This window comes from Neovison vison, chromosome 6 (assembly GCF_020171115.1).
Source record: "Neovison vison isolate M4711 chromosome 6, ASM_NN_V1, whole genome shotgun sequence".
NCBI lineage: Eukaryota > Metazoa > Chordata > Mammalia > Carnivora > Mustelidae > Neogale > Neogale vison.
The window spans coordinates 50,376,548-50,390,082 of record NC_058096.1 but is presented as its reverse complement, the minus strand read 5'-3'; the positions used below and the strand labels follow the sequence as shown (position 1 = coordinate 50,390,082).

The 13,535-nt window shown below is 37.4% G+C and overlaps 1 protein-coding gene across 9 annotated transcripts in view; it reads right to left on the bottom strand.

Moving 5' to 3' along the window:
• The window catches only part of ZPLD1 (zona pellucida like domain containing 1), a 117,800-nt gene that overhangs the window by 32,752 nt on the left and 71,513 nt on the right, over positions 1–13,535 (bottom strand). The gene's annotated exons all lie outside the window — the stretch shown is intronic.

Here is a 13,535-nt window from a genome sequence, read left to right as displayed (position 1 = left end):
TCCCCGCATCATAAAAAAGATACACTATAGTCCTAACCCTCAGTCTGTCATAACATGATCTTACTTGCAAATTGAGTCATTGCAGATAAAATTAGGTTAGATGAAGTCACACTGAAATAGGGTGGGTCTCTAATCCAAAATGACTTGTGTCCTTAAAAAAGGAATGCCATGTGAAGAGATGACACAGGGAGGATGCCATGTGAAGACACAGAATTGGAGGGATGCATCTATAAGCCAAAGAATGCCAAGCTTGCTGGCAAACCACCAAAAGCTAGGAGGGGCCAAGGAAGGATTCTATCCAGAGTGTCAGAGGGAACGTGGCCCTGCAGACACCTGGATTTTCAACTTCTAGCCTCTAGAACTCCAAGACAATAAATTACTCTTGTTTCAAGTCACCCTTTTGTGGCATTCTGTTTTGGAAGACTTAGGAAATTAATACAATAACCTTACCACTTTCTAACACTCCATTTTACCACTTAATGTATCCAAAAAAAGCATCAGGTTTTCAAAATGTGGACACAAACAAAACAAAAACTGACTAAGCCATTTGGGAAAGTAAACTCACTTTGCTCAAAAAAGGAAAAACAAGCAAACTAAAAGGTATTTTTAGTAAATGAGATGTTGTTCACCTAAGTAATACATAAATGTCACTCAAGGTTTTTTGGCATAGTATTATTGGCTTAAATATCTCAAATGTAATCTAAGGGTTAAGTGTTCAACAGCATATTTCTTTGGAGTATTCATTCCCCAGACTGGTTTTTGCTGGAAAAGTGAGTCATATTTTGAGAATGTGAATAAGTAAAAATGAAAATTTCTGTTTGGTTGTGATTTTAAACTCATTACGAAAAGAAAGAAAATATTTTTCATGGTTAAAGATGAAGAGAAAGATGGGAATCTATTTCTTGGCCAAAGGCAAATATTAGGCTAATTATTCGAGAAAACTCCAAGCAATATTCCCTTTGTAGGTATAATTCATTATGAAGTATATAGGAAATAATACATACTACTTAAAATTGGGAAAATATCTCTATTAACTTTCAGCGACATTAGCTGTTTAAATGCAACCATAACTTCTAATAATGTTCTTTACTAAAATAATAGAGTTCATTTTAATAAATGTTTGAGGGTCTACAAACTCCAAATAAGATCTTATATCTATTGATTATTCTCTATCTACATGCTATTCATTGACTCATGCCACCATTATCTCTTACCCTAGAGTATTATGTTAGCTTCCTACTTGATTCCTTTATTTCCATACTTAACCTTCTCTAATTCGCATAGCTATTAATAGATGAATGCAATCATTTCAGCTCTGCTCAGGTCTTCAACCTATCCATTTCACTTGTGCCAGAATTCCAAATCTTGAAGCAGGTCCTCAAGACGCTCCATGATCTGCCATCATCTTACCTCTGCATTCACATCGCTCTACCACTCCCCCTGCTCCCTACCTTTGTTTCACTGAACTTTCTTTAGCTCTTTGAAAGCATCACACTGAGTGATGAAAAGCAGAATAGCTGTTACCTCCAGGGGTGGAATTGTCTGGAATAGGGGAATCAAGGAAAATTTGTGGGATGATAAAAATGTTCTTTGCCTTGATCTGAGTAGTAGTTACGCGACTGCATATACCTGTCAAAATCGCAAGCTGCGCCCTTAGAATCACTACAAATATGTAACATTATTTTATACAAATTATTCCTCAATTGCTGTGAGTACTTTGAAAAGCCTAATACAGATTCGTACGAGGCCTTTGATCAGTTCTCTTTTCTCTGTTTAGGATGTTCTTCCTCCCCCCCAAGTCTTTGTCTGCTTAACTCCTATTCAATCTTCAGGTCTCAAATTTCTTGTCCTTTCCCCAAAGACTTCCCTGATCCCAAATCTAAATTATGCCACTGCATTATGCTGTCATATTGCCCTAGAATCATATATGTATTTGTCTAGTTGTCTTCTATATAAACTGAAAGTCCCAGAAAGGAGGAAGCTATAATATCCATTGATGTGAATATTTAATTAAGTAATTAACTGCATGAAATATTGGAACACTAGATTGCGAAGAGGATTTACAAAGTAGTGGTACTTGTTCTCCAGCACATCATAGTCTGTAAAAGGAGATATCTGTGGCCCAGTTTGACCGAAAGATTAGGCAGAGAGCTTTGGGGTGGTACCAAGAATGAACCTTACCCAAATGATCTAGTTAAGAGCAGTCTCTTGGAGAAGATGTCCCTGACCTGAGTTTTGAAGCATCAGTAAATTGGAGATTTAAAGGAGTTAGAAATTTTATAACACAAAGGGGAGTGTGAATAACGACATAAGTGTAAAATATGTCCAGGCTTGACATATTGACATATGGAGAACTGGATGGTTCTGTTTTCAGTAGAATTTAAAATACAAAGAATGAAAAAAAAATAAATAAATAAAATACAAAGAAGGAAATGGCAGAAAAGGAGGCAAGTGACAAACACACTGGCAAAATCACAGGAAGCTGTTTCTTAAAAAATGGTCTCTGTAAGGTAACAAAATGTCTTCCTCAATGTCAGATCAAATTCTTAACTACCAGTGAGTTTACTAAGCATTCTCTTTCTGTCCAGCGGAATAGAGAATTGTATCACTGCATTACTTTGAGTATCACAAATTCATCGAAGTGAATACATATCATTAAATATGTTACAAAGGAGAAATATTATTCCCCTTAATTTAAACCAACTTAGACTTCAGCGTCGTCACCTTTGTTTGAGAGGAATTAGTGGATACTTAGAATACCTTAATAAATGGCAAAGATTGCTCTGTCCAGATGTAGAGCTCTCTTCAGCTTTCTGCGTTTAACTGAAAACTTGTAACTCCTGAAATGGAACTGAATTTGCTACAAGCTGATCCCACTAGGAGATACGATAACAAGCTAAAGGCTTTTTGCAGTAGAAGAAAAGAGTTCTGTTCAAATCCATCCTAACCTAGTTTTCTAAAGACTTTTCACCATCACTTCTGAGAAACACATTTTCCCCTAGTTGTAGATACTAAAGACATCCATTCAGCACAACTTTTCCATTTGTGAGGCTTTGAGGTGGGAGAAAAGATACTTTAAGTTGCCAAAGGGCAATTTCTGCCAAAATAAGAGAAGTTTTCTTTCAGAGTTCATGAGTAACAGTTGCTCTCGACAACTAAATTTCTTCAATGTTTTTATCGTCCAATCTCCGGCCAGAATTGTTATATTCTTTTAAACAACACTTGAGTATTAAACAACTCAATGAGTACAAGTTAAAAACAAGATCAAGGAATAAATACCTTTAGATTTTTTTACTTCTAGTGTTTTGTATTTAAAGATACTAAGCATGTTTACGATAGGTCCGCTTACAGAGTTTATGTGGGATTATACTGACAGAATAGCTATTTTACCCCTGATATTTTTAAAGAGTTGTTTACTTATTTAAGAGAGAGAGAGAGAGAGAACAGTGGGGAGAGGCACAGGAAAAGGGGAAGGGAGTCGTTAAGCACACTGAGGACTGAGCCTAAGGTGGGACTCAATGCCACAACCCCAAGGTCATGACTTCAGCCAAAACCATGAGTCAGATGCCCAACCAAATGCACCACTCCAGTCCCCACCTCTGATATTTTAACCAGGCTAAAGTTTTTCATAAGAATAAAAAAAAATACAGTATTAAATCAAATTCAGGTAAAAATAAAGAAACATTCTGTACTTCCCTCTCCAATCAATCGGGCCATGAGTTTGTCTCAACTTTCTTAAATTATGCAAATTTTAAATATCCTGTCACACTATCAACCATCTATCTCGCCACATAGAGAAAAAAAGTGTCCAAACTTAGAGCTCTTAGAGTATCATTACCATATAAATGGGTATAAAGAAGGGATGAATCTAATTCTATATATATGAATAAAAACCTCATTCTGTTTCTTCATTCCCAATAAAGTTCAATTCTTAGAACACCTAACTATAATTTCCCTTTAGACACAATTACTGACAATATATTTGCAACATATCATTCATATATCTAACAAGTATATCTAACTTTCTTCTTTTTCCTCAACAATTCCACACTCAACTAGCTTAACTCCAATGGCATCCAGATGAGACTAAAGATCCCCAGCTTTTGATAGACTGACTAATCTTCATCATCTCAATACTGCTAAGCTTGATATCTACATTTACTTTCATTAACATCAGCATATTTATTCTAACATTCTCTAATTATTACCAAGCATAATAAGAGCACTGAGCAATACATTACTCAAATAATCTGCATACACATATTCTGATACAAACATGGTGATACCCCCCTAAAAGTACTATAGTACTATACTATAGTACTATAGGCTAGTACTCAGCCCCACAGAGCAGTGGCTCAAAAATATTCTTCCACTGTCTGAAAATAGAAAAATCTTCACATGAAAATCAGTAACTCTGGGGTCAATGCATTAAAAAAAAAAAAAAAAAAGAAAGAAAGAAAGAAAAAAAGAAAAAAAGGCAGGGTTCACAGGAGTTTAAGACAAAATCAGTGGTGCACCAGTGTGGCACAGTCTGTTAAGCATCTGCCTTTGGCTTAGGTCATTATCCCAGGGTCCTGGAATCAAGCCCCATGTTGGATTTGCTGCTCAGCTGGGCATCTGCTTTTCCCTCTGCCCCTCTCCCTGTTCATGCTCTCTCTCCCTCTGTCTGAAATAAGTAAATAAATAAAATTATTTAAGATAAAATCAGTTCCATCAGTTTTATACAAGCTTGAACCTATTGTTCCTATTTATTTTCAAGTTCTAAACTATATGCTGCTTCATGTCAAAAACGAATTTTTTAAAACTACTTATTGTATCCATATTAAGTCTCTTTGCTAGACTCTGAAGATAAAGGCACTAAGAACAGTACTTTACTTCAAGATGTTCATGTTTGATTAGAGGAGGCAGAAAAATTAGGTAATTATAGAGCAGCCTGATAAAGACATGACAGAGGCTCACTTACATGTTGTATACAACCATGCCTCTGTAAGAGAGAGCTGTTTGGAAGGGACCATTGAGAAGAAATGAAACCATTCCTGGGCACCTGGCTGCTCAGTCAGAGGAGCATGTGACTCTTGATCTTGGGATCAGGACTTTGAATCCCATATTGGTGTGGAGATTGCATCCAACCATCCATCCATAGAAATGCAGTCATTCTAATGGACTAACTTATGAGAAATTGATCAGATGATGGCATGAAGAGAGAGATAGATGTCAAACTGATATTCAGATTTCTAGCTTTAGTGGGTGACTAGGTCATTCCCTGAGATAGGAACACAGGAAAGAAAAAGAGGAGACATGTTCAACAGGTAGTCAGAAATATAATTCTAATATTTGGAGTATAGCAAAGAACAGAAAACATAAATTTGAGAATCACCAAATACTCAATGTATCACTAATAAACAATAATAATAGATGAAATACTCATGATGGCATTGAAGAAGGGAGATGAGCTGAGAAGAGAAAAATAATATCTAAGTTGTCCACTTAATGAGACTTTCCCTCATTTCTCAGGGGAAAGACTCTATCATGCATTCCTTTAACTGTGAGGCTACTGACCTGCTTACATTATGTCTGGGAGTGGATATGCTTTCCCAGTAGATTATGATCTCATTGAAAGCTCTGGATTTCCCCAGGTTCCTCACAAATATGCATCAAATGTCTATTAAAACATGCTTAGGTCAGGGCACCAGGGTGGCTCTGTGGGTTAAAGCCTCTGCCTTTGCCTCAGGTCATGATCCCAGGATCCTGGAATCAAGCCCTGCATGGGGCACTCTGCTGGGCAGGGAACTTGCTCCTCCCCCCACCCCCGCTGCCTGCTTCTGCCTACTTGTGATCTCTATCAAATAAATAAATAAAATCTTAAAAAAAATACTTAGTTCAATTCCTTCACAAACAGCATACATGGTCTCTAATGGCTAATAATAAGTTCCAAGATTCACAAAGAAAATATGTGTGCAATTAATACAGTGTCATCCTGACTGTTCATCCAGAACTCATATTTCCTATCTGTACTCTGCCAAGTGCCTGAGATGATTACAGTTTTCAGAGTTTTAGTCAGACATCAATATCTTTAATGTCACATATTTTCTGACTTCCAATTGAGAAAATTCAACCCATTAAAGAATATGAAATTAATAGATTTTTTCTATTTTTGTTTAGGTATTTAACCTTTTAAAATGCATTAGTCTTGGTAACTAATTATCTTGCCTCATTACTAATAATGATTTTTTTTAATTATTTTCCCTTAACAGTGATAGATTTGCTGATTCCTGTTGTCGCCAATAGTGAGTAAGTGCTTAACAGCCACCTGGACTGGACATACACAGTGTGGCTATGTAGCAACACAAATTTAGCAAGACATCATGAGCACCATTCTCAAATCAAGACTTTTTTTTTTTTTTTTTTAAGATTTTATCTATTTATTTGACACAGAAAGAGAGATCACAAGTAGACAGAGAGGCAGGCAGAGAGAGAGAGGGAGGGAAGCAAGATCCCTGCTAAGCATGCAGGGCTCAATCCCAGGACCCTGAGATCATGACCTGAGCCGAAGGCAGAGGCTTAACCCACTGAGCCACTCAGGTGCCCTCAAACCAACACTTCTTATGATTTACTGAGCATATGTATTATCAGAGAATCCTGTTAAAGTGCAGATTCTGATTCAGGAGATCTCGGCAGGCGGGGGCTGATTTGTGTGTTTCTCACAAGCCCCTAGGTGATGCCAATATTGCAAGTCTTTTAGTCACTTGAACTGCTTAGTCACACCTATATACTTGGGGCAGAATCTAACCCTTAGGGTGGATTCTATCTGGTAGGATTAAGCACACCCACCAAATGCCTATTTGTACAATTTCCATGCTGACAAGAAAAAGTTTGGATGAAGAAGGATGAGAGGTAGGAAGAGGGGGGAAGAGGGAGAGAGAGGGGGAGGAGGAAGCATGAAGGAGATGAATCCTGACTCCTTTCTGTGCCTGAGAAAGCAACTGGTTTTGAATCTCAGTGAAAGAGGGCTCATAAAAAACTTTGTGAGCCTGAGTCCAAAAAGAATCTATCTTAGTGCTCAGGTGGCGGTATGTGAAACAAAGCTGGGAATAGGATCAGTCTTCTTTCCCCACCTCTCCCCCATTGCAAAAACCACATCAGTTTAATAATCAGTGGAGCACCTCAAATGACAAGTATGTTCTGGGCACTCTCCCCAAACCGAAGGAGACCTGGGGTGGGGGTGGATATCTGTTGTGAGCAGATGGAGGCTCTGTGCAGGTCAGACACAGATGCAGATGCAGGTGACGCTGCGAATATGACTCCACCTCTGTTCATGGGTTGCATTACAAGCCCTTCGAAGTAGCATTGGGTTGAAACTGATTGTGTGAACCAAAGCCTATTACATATAACAGGAGGAGCCTTTACTATACTGAAAAGTACACTGCTTTGTAGTGCCATAGAAATCTCACCTGGAAAGAATTTACTTCCTGAACCGCAATAGACATTCCAAAACTAATTTGTGCCATTTTAGAAGATTATGAGTAATTTGTATATCACTTCCATTTCTAACTCTGTAAAATGAGGGAAGAAATATTTGGCACTATATAAACTAAAAATTGCTTAGAGAACAGATGCTATGTTCATTGTTTTAACTCATTTTTTAAGTTGATTTTCTTCTCAACAAGATTTTATACAATATTGAGATTTTGGTGCTAAATGAGCAAGAAGTCCCAAAGAGGTAGTGATATTTCATCCACAGAAAACACCAGCAGCTGATGGAAAATTGAAGGTAGATTAGGAATTCGAGTTCCCTTTCTACATGGAACAGGTTTCTTGCCACCTTGGTTTTTCACATCTGTTTCTCATTAGCAAATACAAGCTGTTGTTTCTAGTGCTGCAGGAAATTCATACGCAGTCTGAGGCAAATTTTGCAGACTTACATTCATTACTATCTGCTCTACATTCTTTGGAACCAGAAGAGATTGGTCACCTCTTTCAGGCAGGAAAAAGCACATGGATTTTACTTGCACAAGCAGAGGAAGTTAAAAATTCATGCAATAAAGAAATTCTTTATTGAAATAAAGAAGGGTATGGACTCTAAATTACTAAGCCACTGAACCTGTGACTAATTATTCTTCCTGCCACTGCATTTTATCACTTAGATGAATCAGGAAGTGATCAGCAATCACTGCCTGGATCAGTTCTTCTGCTTCATCTGGTCTTGTAATGGCAGTCACAGGTGCAATGCAGAAGGCAGGCATCCTCTGGACAGCTTGGAGAACAAAACACTACTACTACATGGGAAGGCAGGAGAGTAGGTCTTTCTTATCACAGAAAGTCCAAACATATTCCCTTGAATAATTATTCCATTAACCACTTTTACTTTGGGCACAGGATAATGCAATGGTCAAGCAGAACCTAACACAAGATTAGAGCGTTCATTTTGCTTGACCCACTCATAAATTCAATTCAATTGGTGATTCTTAATTTTATCTCCTGTAAAACACTTATGTTTACTGAAATATTAATAAACATCACTGGAAAAAAAGATTTCCTTAGTCAAGCAAGTACTTAAAAGGCTAAACAATTTTCCCTATTATGTGATTTTTCAGATTGTTTGATGTGGTAATTCCCACTTTGATTCTTTTAAACTTAGTATTCACTTTAAGGCATCATGGTTTGATGGAAAGGGTCTTAGTTTTATATCTCTGTCAATTTCTAGCTTTGCAACATTAAACAGATGCTAATCCTCAATTTCCCCATTGTAAAATGATTTTAAAAGATTTTATAGGTTTGTCATAAGGACTACAAGAAAGAATTAGTAATGCGCATTTGACTCAATATATGGAACCCATTGTTTTCTTCCTTAGTGTTGTTTTAAGTAGAAATCAAAATGACAAGTTGTGTAACACTGATATATTCAGTTTCCCATGAGTGGTTAGTTCACTATAAGAGGGCGCCAAGCCACAGTTTCTGTTGCTATAAGCCCCATCTTTCCTCGATAGTGCCTTTATTATTAAAGACTAACCCTTATATGCTACCACCTTCCAAAAGGTGGGGTAGTTCCAGAAATGTATTTGTCGGTCACAGAGGCCAAATGCATTTATCCATATATCTAATTTAAGCTAAATAATTCTGTGGTACTCTAAAAGTCAACTGTGATTTGAGTTTTATTCTGGGAAGAGCGTTACCATAATGTCAGTGGGGTATAAGTCTGTCCCCTACTATCAGCTTGGATAGCCAAGAGTTAACTACCTTTAAAATTAAATGGGGTCCCTTTAAATTTAAAATGAATTAAACCATGGCAGTTCCCTTAGCCCAAGGATAAATGCCATGGAAATTAAAGAAAATAGTTCTAATGTCATGAAACAGCAAAGGTCAGATAGGGTGAGATGATTACTTTCATCATTATTAACATTACTTTGCATTTAGATAGTCCCTCTCCTTTGCCAGACTCATTCTCATTCTACCCCATTGCTTAGTATCTAAGTAGCTTGTGGAATTCCTGATGACATCAAGGGTGATCCTGATGTGAAAGAGAAGCCACAAGTCAAGAGGGGAGTGAGCAATTAACCTTTATGCTTTATTTGCTCATTCTAGTCTTCTGCAAACGACCTGCAAAAATAGGCTTACTTGAAAATAATACCCATATAAACTTAAAGCCTCTCCTGGGACTTCTGAGTTATCCAGATCTTAGACTTCTTTAATACAGATTTTTCATTGCAATAATATGTGTGTGCATAATATGTGTACACATGTGAGTGCATGCCCGTGCATGTACATTTAGAAAGTCTGGATATTTGTTCTCTAAGCTGAACAGTACTAGAAGTTTTAACATGTATAAGGACAAACACAAATTAAGAGGTTTAGGGGTGCCTGGGTGGCTCAGTGGGTTAAGCCTCTGCCTTCGGCTCAGGTCATGATCTCAGGGTCCTGGGACAGAGCCCCACATCAGGTTCTCTGCTCAGCACTGAGCCTGCTTGCCCCTCTCTCTCTGCCTGCCTCCCTGCCTACTTGTGATCTGTCAAATAAATTTTTAAAAATCTAAAAAAAATAAAAAAAGAGGATTACTTCTCTCTGTTTAAAATAAAGGAAGAAACTTCTCCCTCCCTTTTCTTAAATCATTTACATCAGAAAACTTGTAATTCTGAATACTTGTACTTAGAAAACTTATAATCCTAAGTATATAAATCCTCTGAAGATTAGATAGGCCTGCTATCAGCTTTATGACCCAGCAATGTTTCTCAAGGATCAAGGAACCATCTTTTGAAAATGTAAACATCAAGAAAAATAGCCCCCGCTATATCGGTAGGTGGGTGGGTGTGAGCCTCCCTTCGAGGCAGCATGGCTCCAAATTACAAAAGGACTTCCTTTTGTAAAGATAGGAATTTATTTTTCCTCTAGATAAAGCCAATATGCTAACACAGATGGTCATTCCAATTACCAGGTATATTTAGAATGAACTATATGTAACAAATGGTGCTGTCAAGTCCTCTTATTGGAGGACTAGTTATTGTTTATCTTGAAAACATATGTAATGTGTTGCATCTGCTTGGCTACATAAAAGGGTAAGGTTTCTTTCTGTCTTTGCACTCTCCTGATGGATTGTTTATGATAAGCCTCACATTCTGGTTTAATGCTTATTCGATGATAAATGATTTCGTATCTACTCTCCTCGCAGAGAGCATTTTTGGATGGCGGGAAGATTTTGTCCTTAATTTTATTCCCCTAACACATGACTATGCTTTTAATTGGAATAATGGGCTAAAGAAAATAATAGTATACAATGTGTCAGTTTTTCCCAACCATAAATATGCATTAGGCTCATCCTCAGGATTTAAAATACACCACTATCAGAGATTTGGACACTACATTTTTGGTGTAAAACAGTGAAGTAAATAGATTTGGGGTAAAACACTTTTAACAACTATCCCAGGTGATTTTTTTTTTAAGATTTTATTTATTTATTTGACAGAGAGAGATCACAAGTAGGCAGAGAGGCAGGCAGACAGAGAGAGGAGGAAGCAGGCTCCCTGCTGAGCAGAGAGCCTGATGTGGGACTTGATCCCAGGACCCCGAGATCATGACCTGAGCCGAAGGCAGCGGCTTAACCCACTGAGCCACCCAGGCGCCCAACTATCCCAGGTGATTTTAATGCAGGTGGTTGGTTGGCACCATTATAAATGAGTGTTTTAATATAATTTTTAAATTTTCTATATGAAAAATACTTCCTTATCCTGTCTTAGCCTCTTCCTGGCTCATTTACATGTTTTATTTACCTTTACAAGTATTAAGTACAAGATCAGGTAGATCCTCTTTGCTGAACAATCTTTTTACATTTCACTTTCCTTTCTGCACATAATAGGGGACAGCTTGACTACTTTCTCTGGCTCCAACCAGGCCCCGGGGCCCTCACTCTCCAGTGGATCTCTGCCTCTGCCTCCCATGTCACAATGAGCACCCCTCAACTTCTCTGTGTCTTTTATTTCTCCCTCTCTCCTAGAGAAAGTGTTCCCAATTTCCCCAGGTTAACTCCTCCACCTGCATCTATGCTCTCTTCCATATTTTCTTTCCTCATTACATCATTTCTTTCTCTATTGCTATTCCCAATCTCTGAATACTTTCCCTTTACTGGTGTATACTAAATGGCCTCAAGTTCTCTAATCTCCAAATTCTCTCTTTGTATTTTAGTTGCTGGCTCAGGTTACTCCTCTTTCCTTCATCACCAATGTTATCTAAAATAATAGTCTATTTTCTTACCTTTTATTTTCCTATTCCCCACTCATTACTTACTCAACAGGGATTCAGCTTCTACATAGCTATATTTGGTTCCAACCTCTCTCCTTAGACCCAGGTCCATTTTTTTCTACTACTGGATAGAGGCTGCCATTAGAAGTTCTAGAAACTCCTCAAACTCATTATTTTTAAACCCAAACTTTTTTTCTAAAACATGCAAATGTCCTATACTTTTGGTGTTAGTTGGCAATATCACCAACCAGTTATCTGAATTCAAAACATCGTCTAAGACATGAACATCATCTTCTCTTTCACCTCCCCAACTGAACCAGCTCTCAAGCTCTGTCGATTCCACCACCAACATATCTCTAAGAGCTGTCTCATTCTGCCGCTCCCACAGACCTGCCTTCATGACATTTCTCTCTGCCTCTAGATTCTTCTAACTTGATTCTTTCACTTTTCCCAAAGTTGGCTTTCTAAAACAAAATGTGACCAGGTCAGATCCTTCAAATAATATATTTAGAAGGACACAATGGATCTTCATTGCCTATAGATCAAAGACAAAATACTTCACATGAATAACTCACAAAGTCTTCTTGGCAAAATAACCAAACTTGAATTTACTCAAACTTCTAGCCCTAATTAGTTTATAGGGTGTATAGGAAAAGAGGAGCATGTAAAATGACATGCCAGAGCTACATCAATTTAAGCCACAATTTAAGCCACAATTCCACAAAACAAATGACCACATTTCTTAACATTTTAGAAAAGCAAGGGACAGAAAACTACTATAAATTAAAATAGACTAAAGACACATGTCACTAAATGGACCATGGGGATGTATTAGAGACAACTTAGCTGAGTATTAGATGATATATTAAGGAATTATCATTAACTTTATTAGACATATACATGAAGTATGAAGATTTTAAGTTCTTTTCCATCAGATACACTTCTGAAACATGAATAATGAATTTACTTTAAATTATTCCAGAGAGAGAGTTGGTAAGAAGAGAGAGATGAAGCAAAATGTATGTGTTGATAATTGATGAAGTTGGGTGATCAGTACAAATGTTTGTTTTACTCCTCTCTACTTCTGTATATATTTGAATTTTCCATAGCAAAAAATATTTTTTAAAAGCCCTCCTTTGTGGTACTCAAAATCGTTAACTTCCCTGCCTTAGAACACCTTGCTAGACTTACCTTTAGACATTCCCCATCCTCACCTCCAGGTCGTACTTAACCTGCCAAGCACTTGGGTTCCTGAATGCATTCCTACACACTTGGATCTTTATTCTGGAGATACAGATTACCTCACTTCAGGTGATTAGAAATCCCACATCAACAACATAACTACCTAGTGATTACTCTATGCAAGTCTGTTGTTGCTCTGGCATGTTCCAAACACAGGAGTACTGGCAGGTTTAGAAAATGTAAAACATGACTGGAAGTATTTCAGTTTGCATGACAAACTTGGAAAAATGATTCCAGAATATCTAATCTTTATTTTGTAAATGTTTATCTGTGAATCTATAACTTTAGCTGACATAAAATGATGAATAGTTAAATGAAACACTGAATTACTTCTCACTGAGTGCAGATTGTAGGAACCTGTAGGACATGTCCATCAATCTGGTCAAAATCTCCTGTCTGTCCACAACATTGATGGTTGCTGGGCCATTATCCTCAAGTTGGTCTGTGTGCTTTGAAAATGACCAACACACCATTGAAATAATATTTTTGAGTAATGCACAATATCTCATAATCATTTTCTTAAGTATTATTCCTAAGTAAAACTGTTAGCATATAAGGGTTGT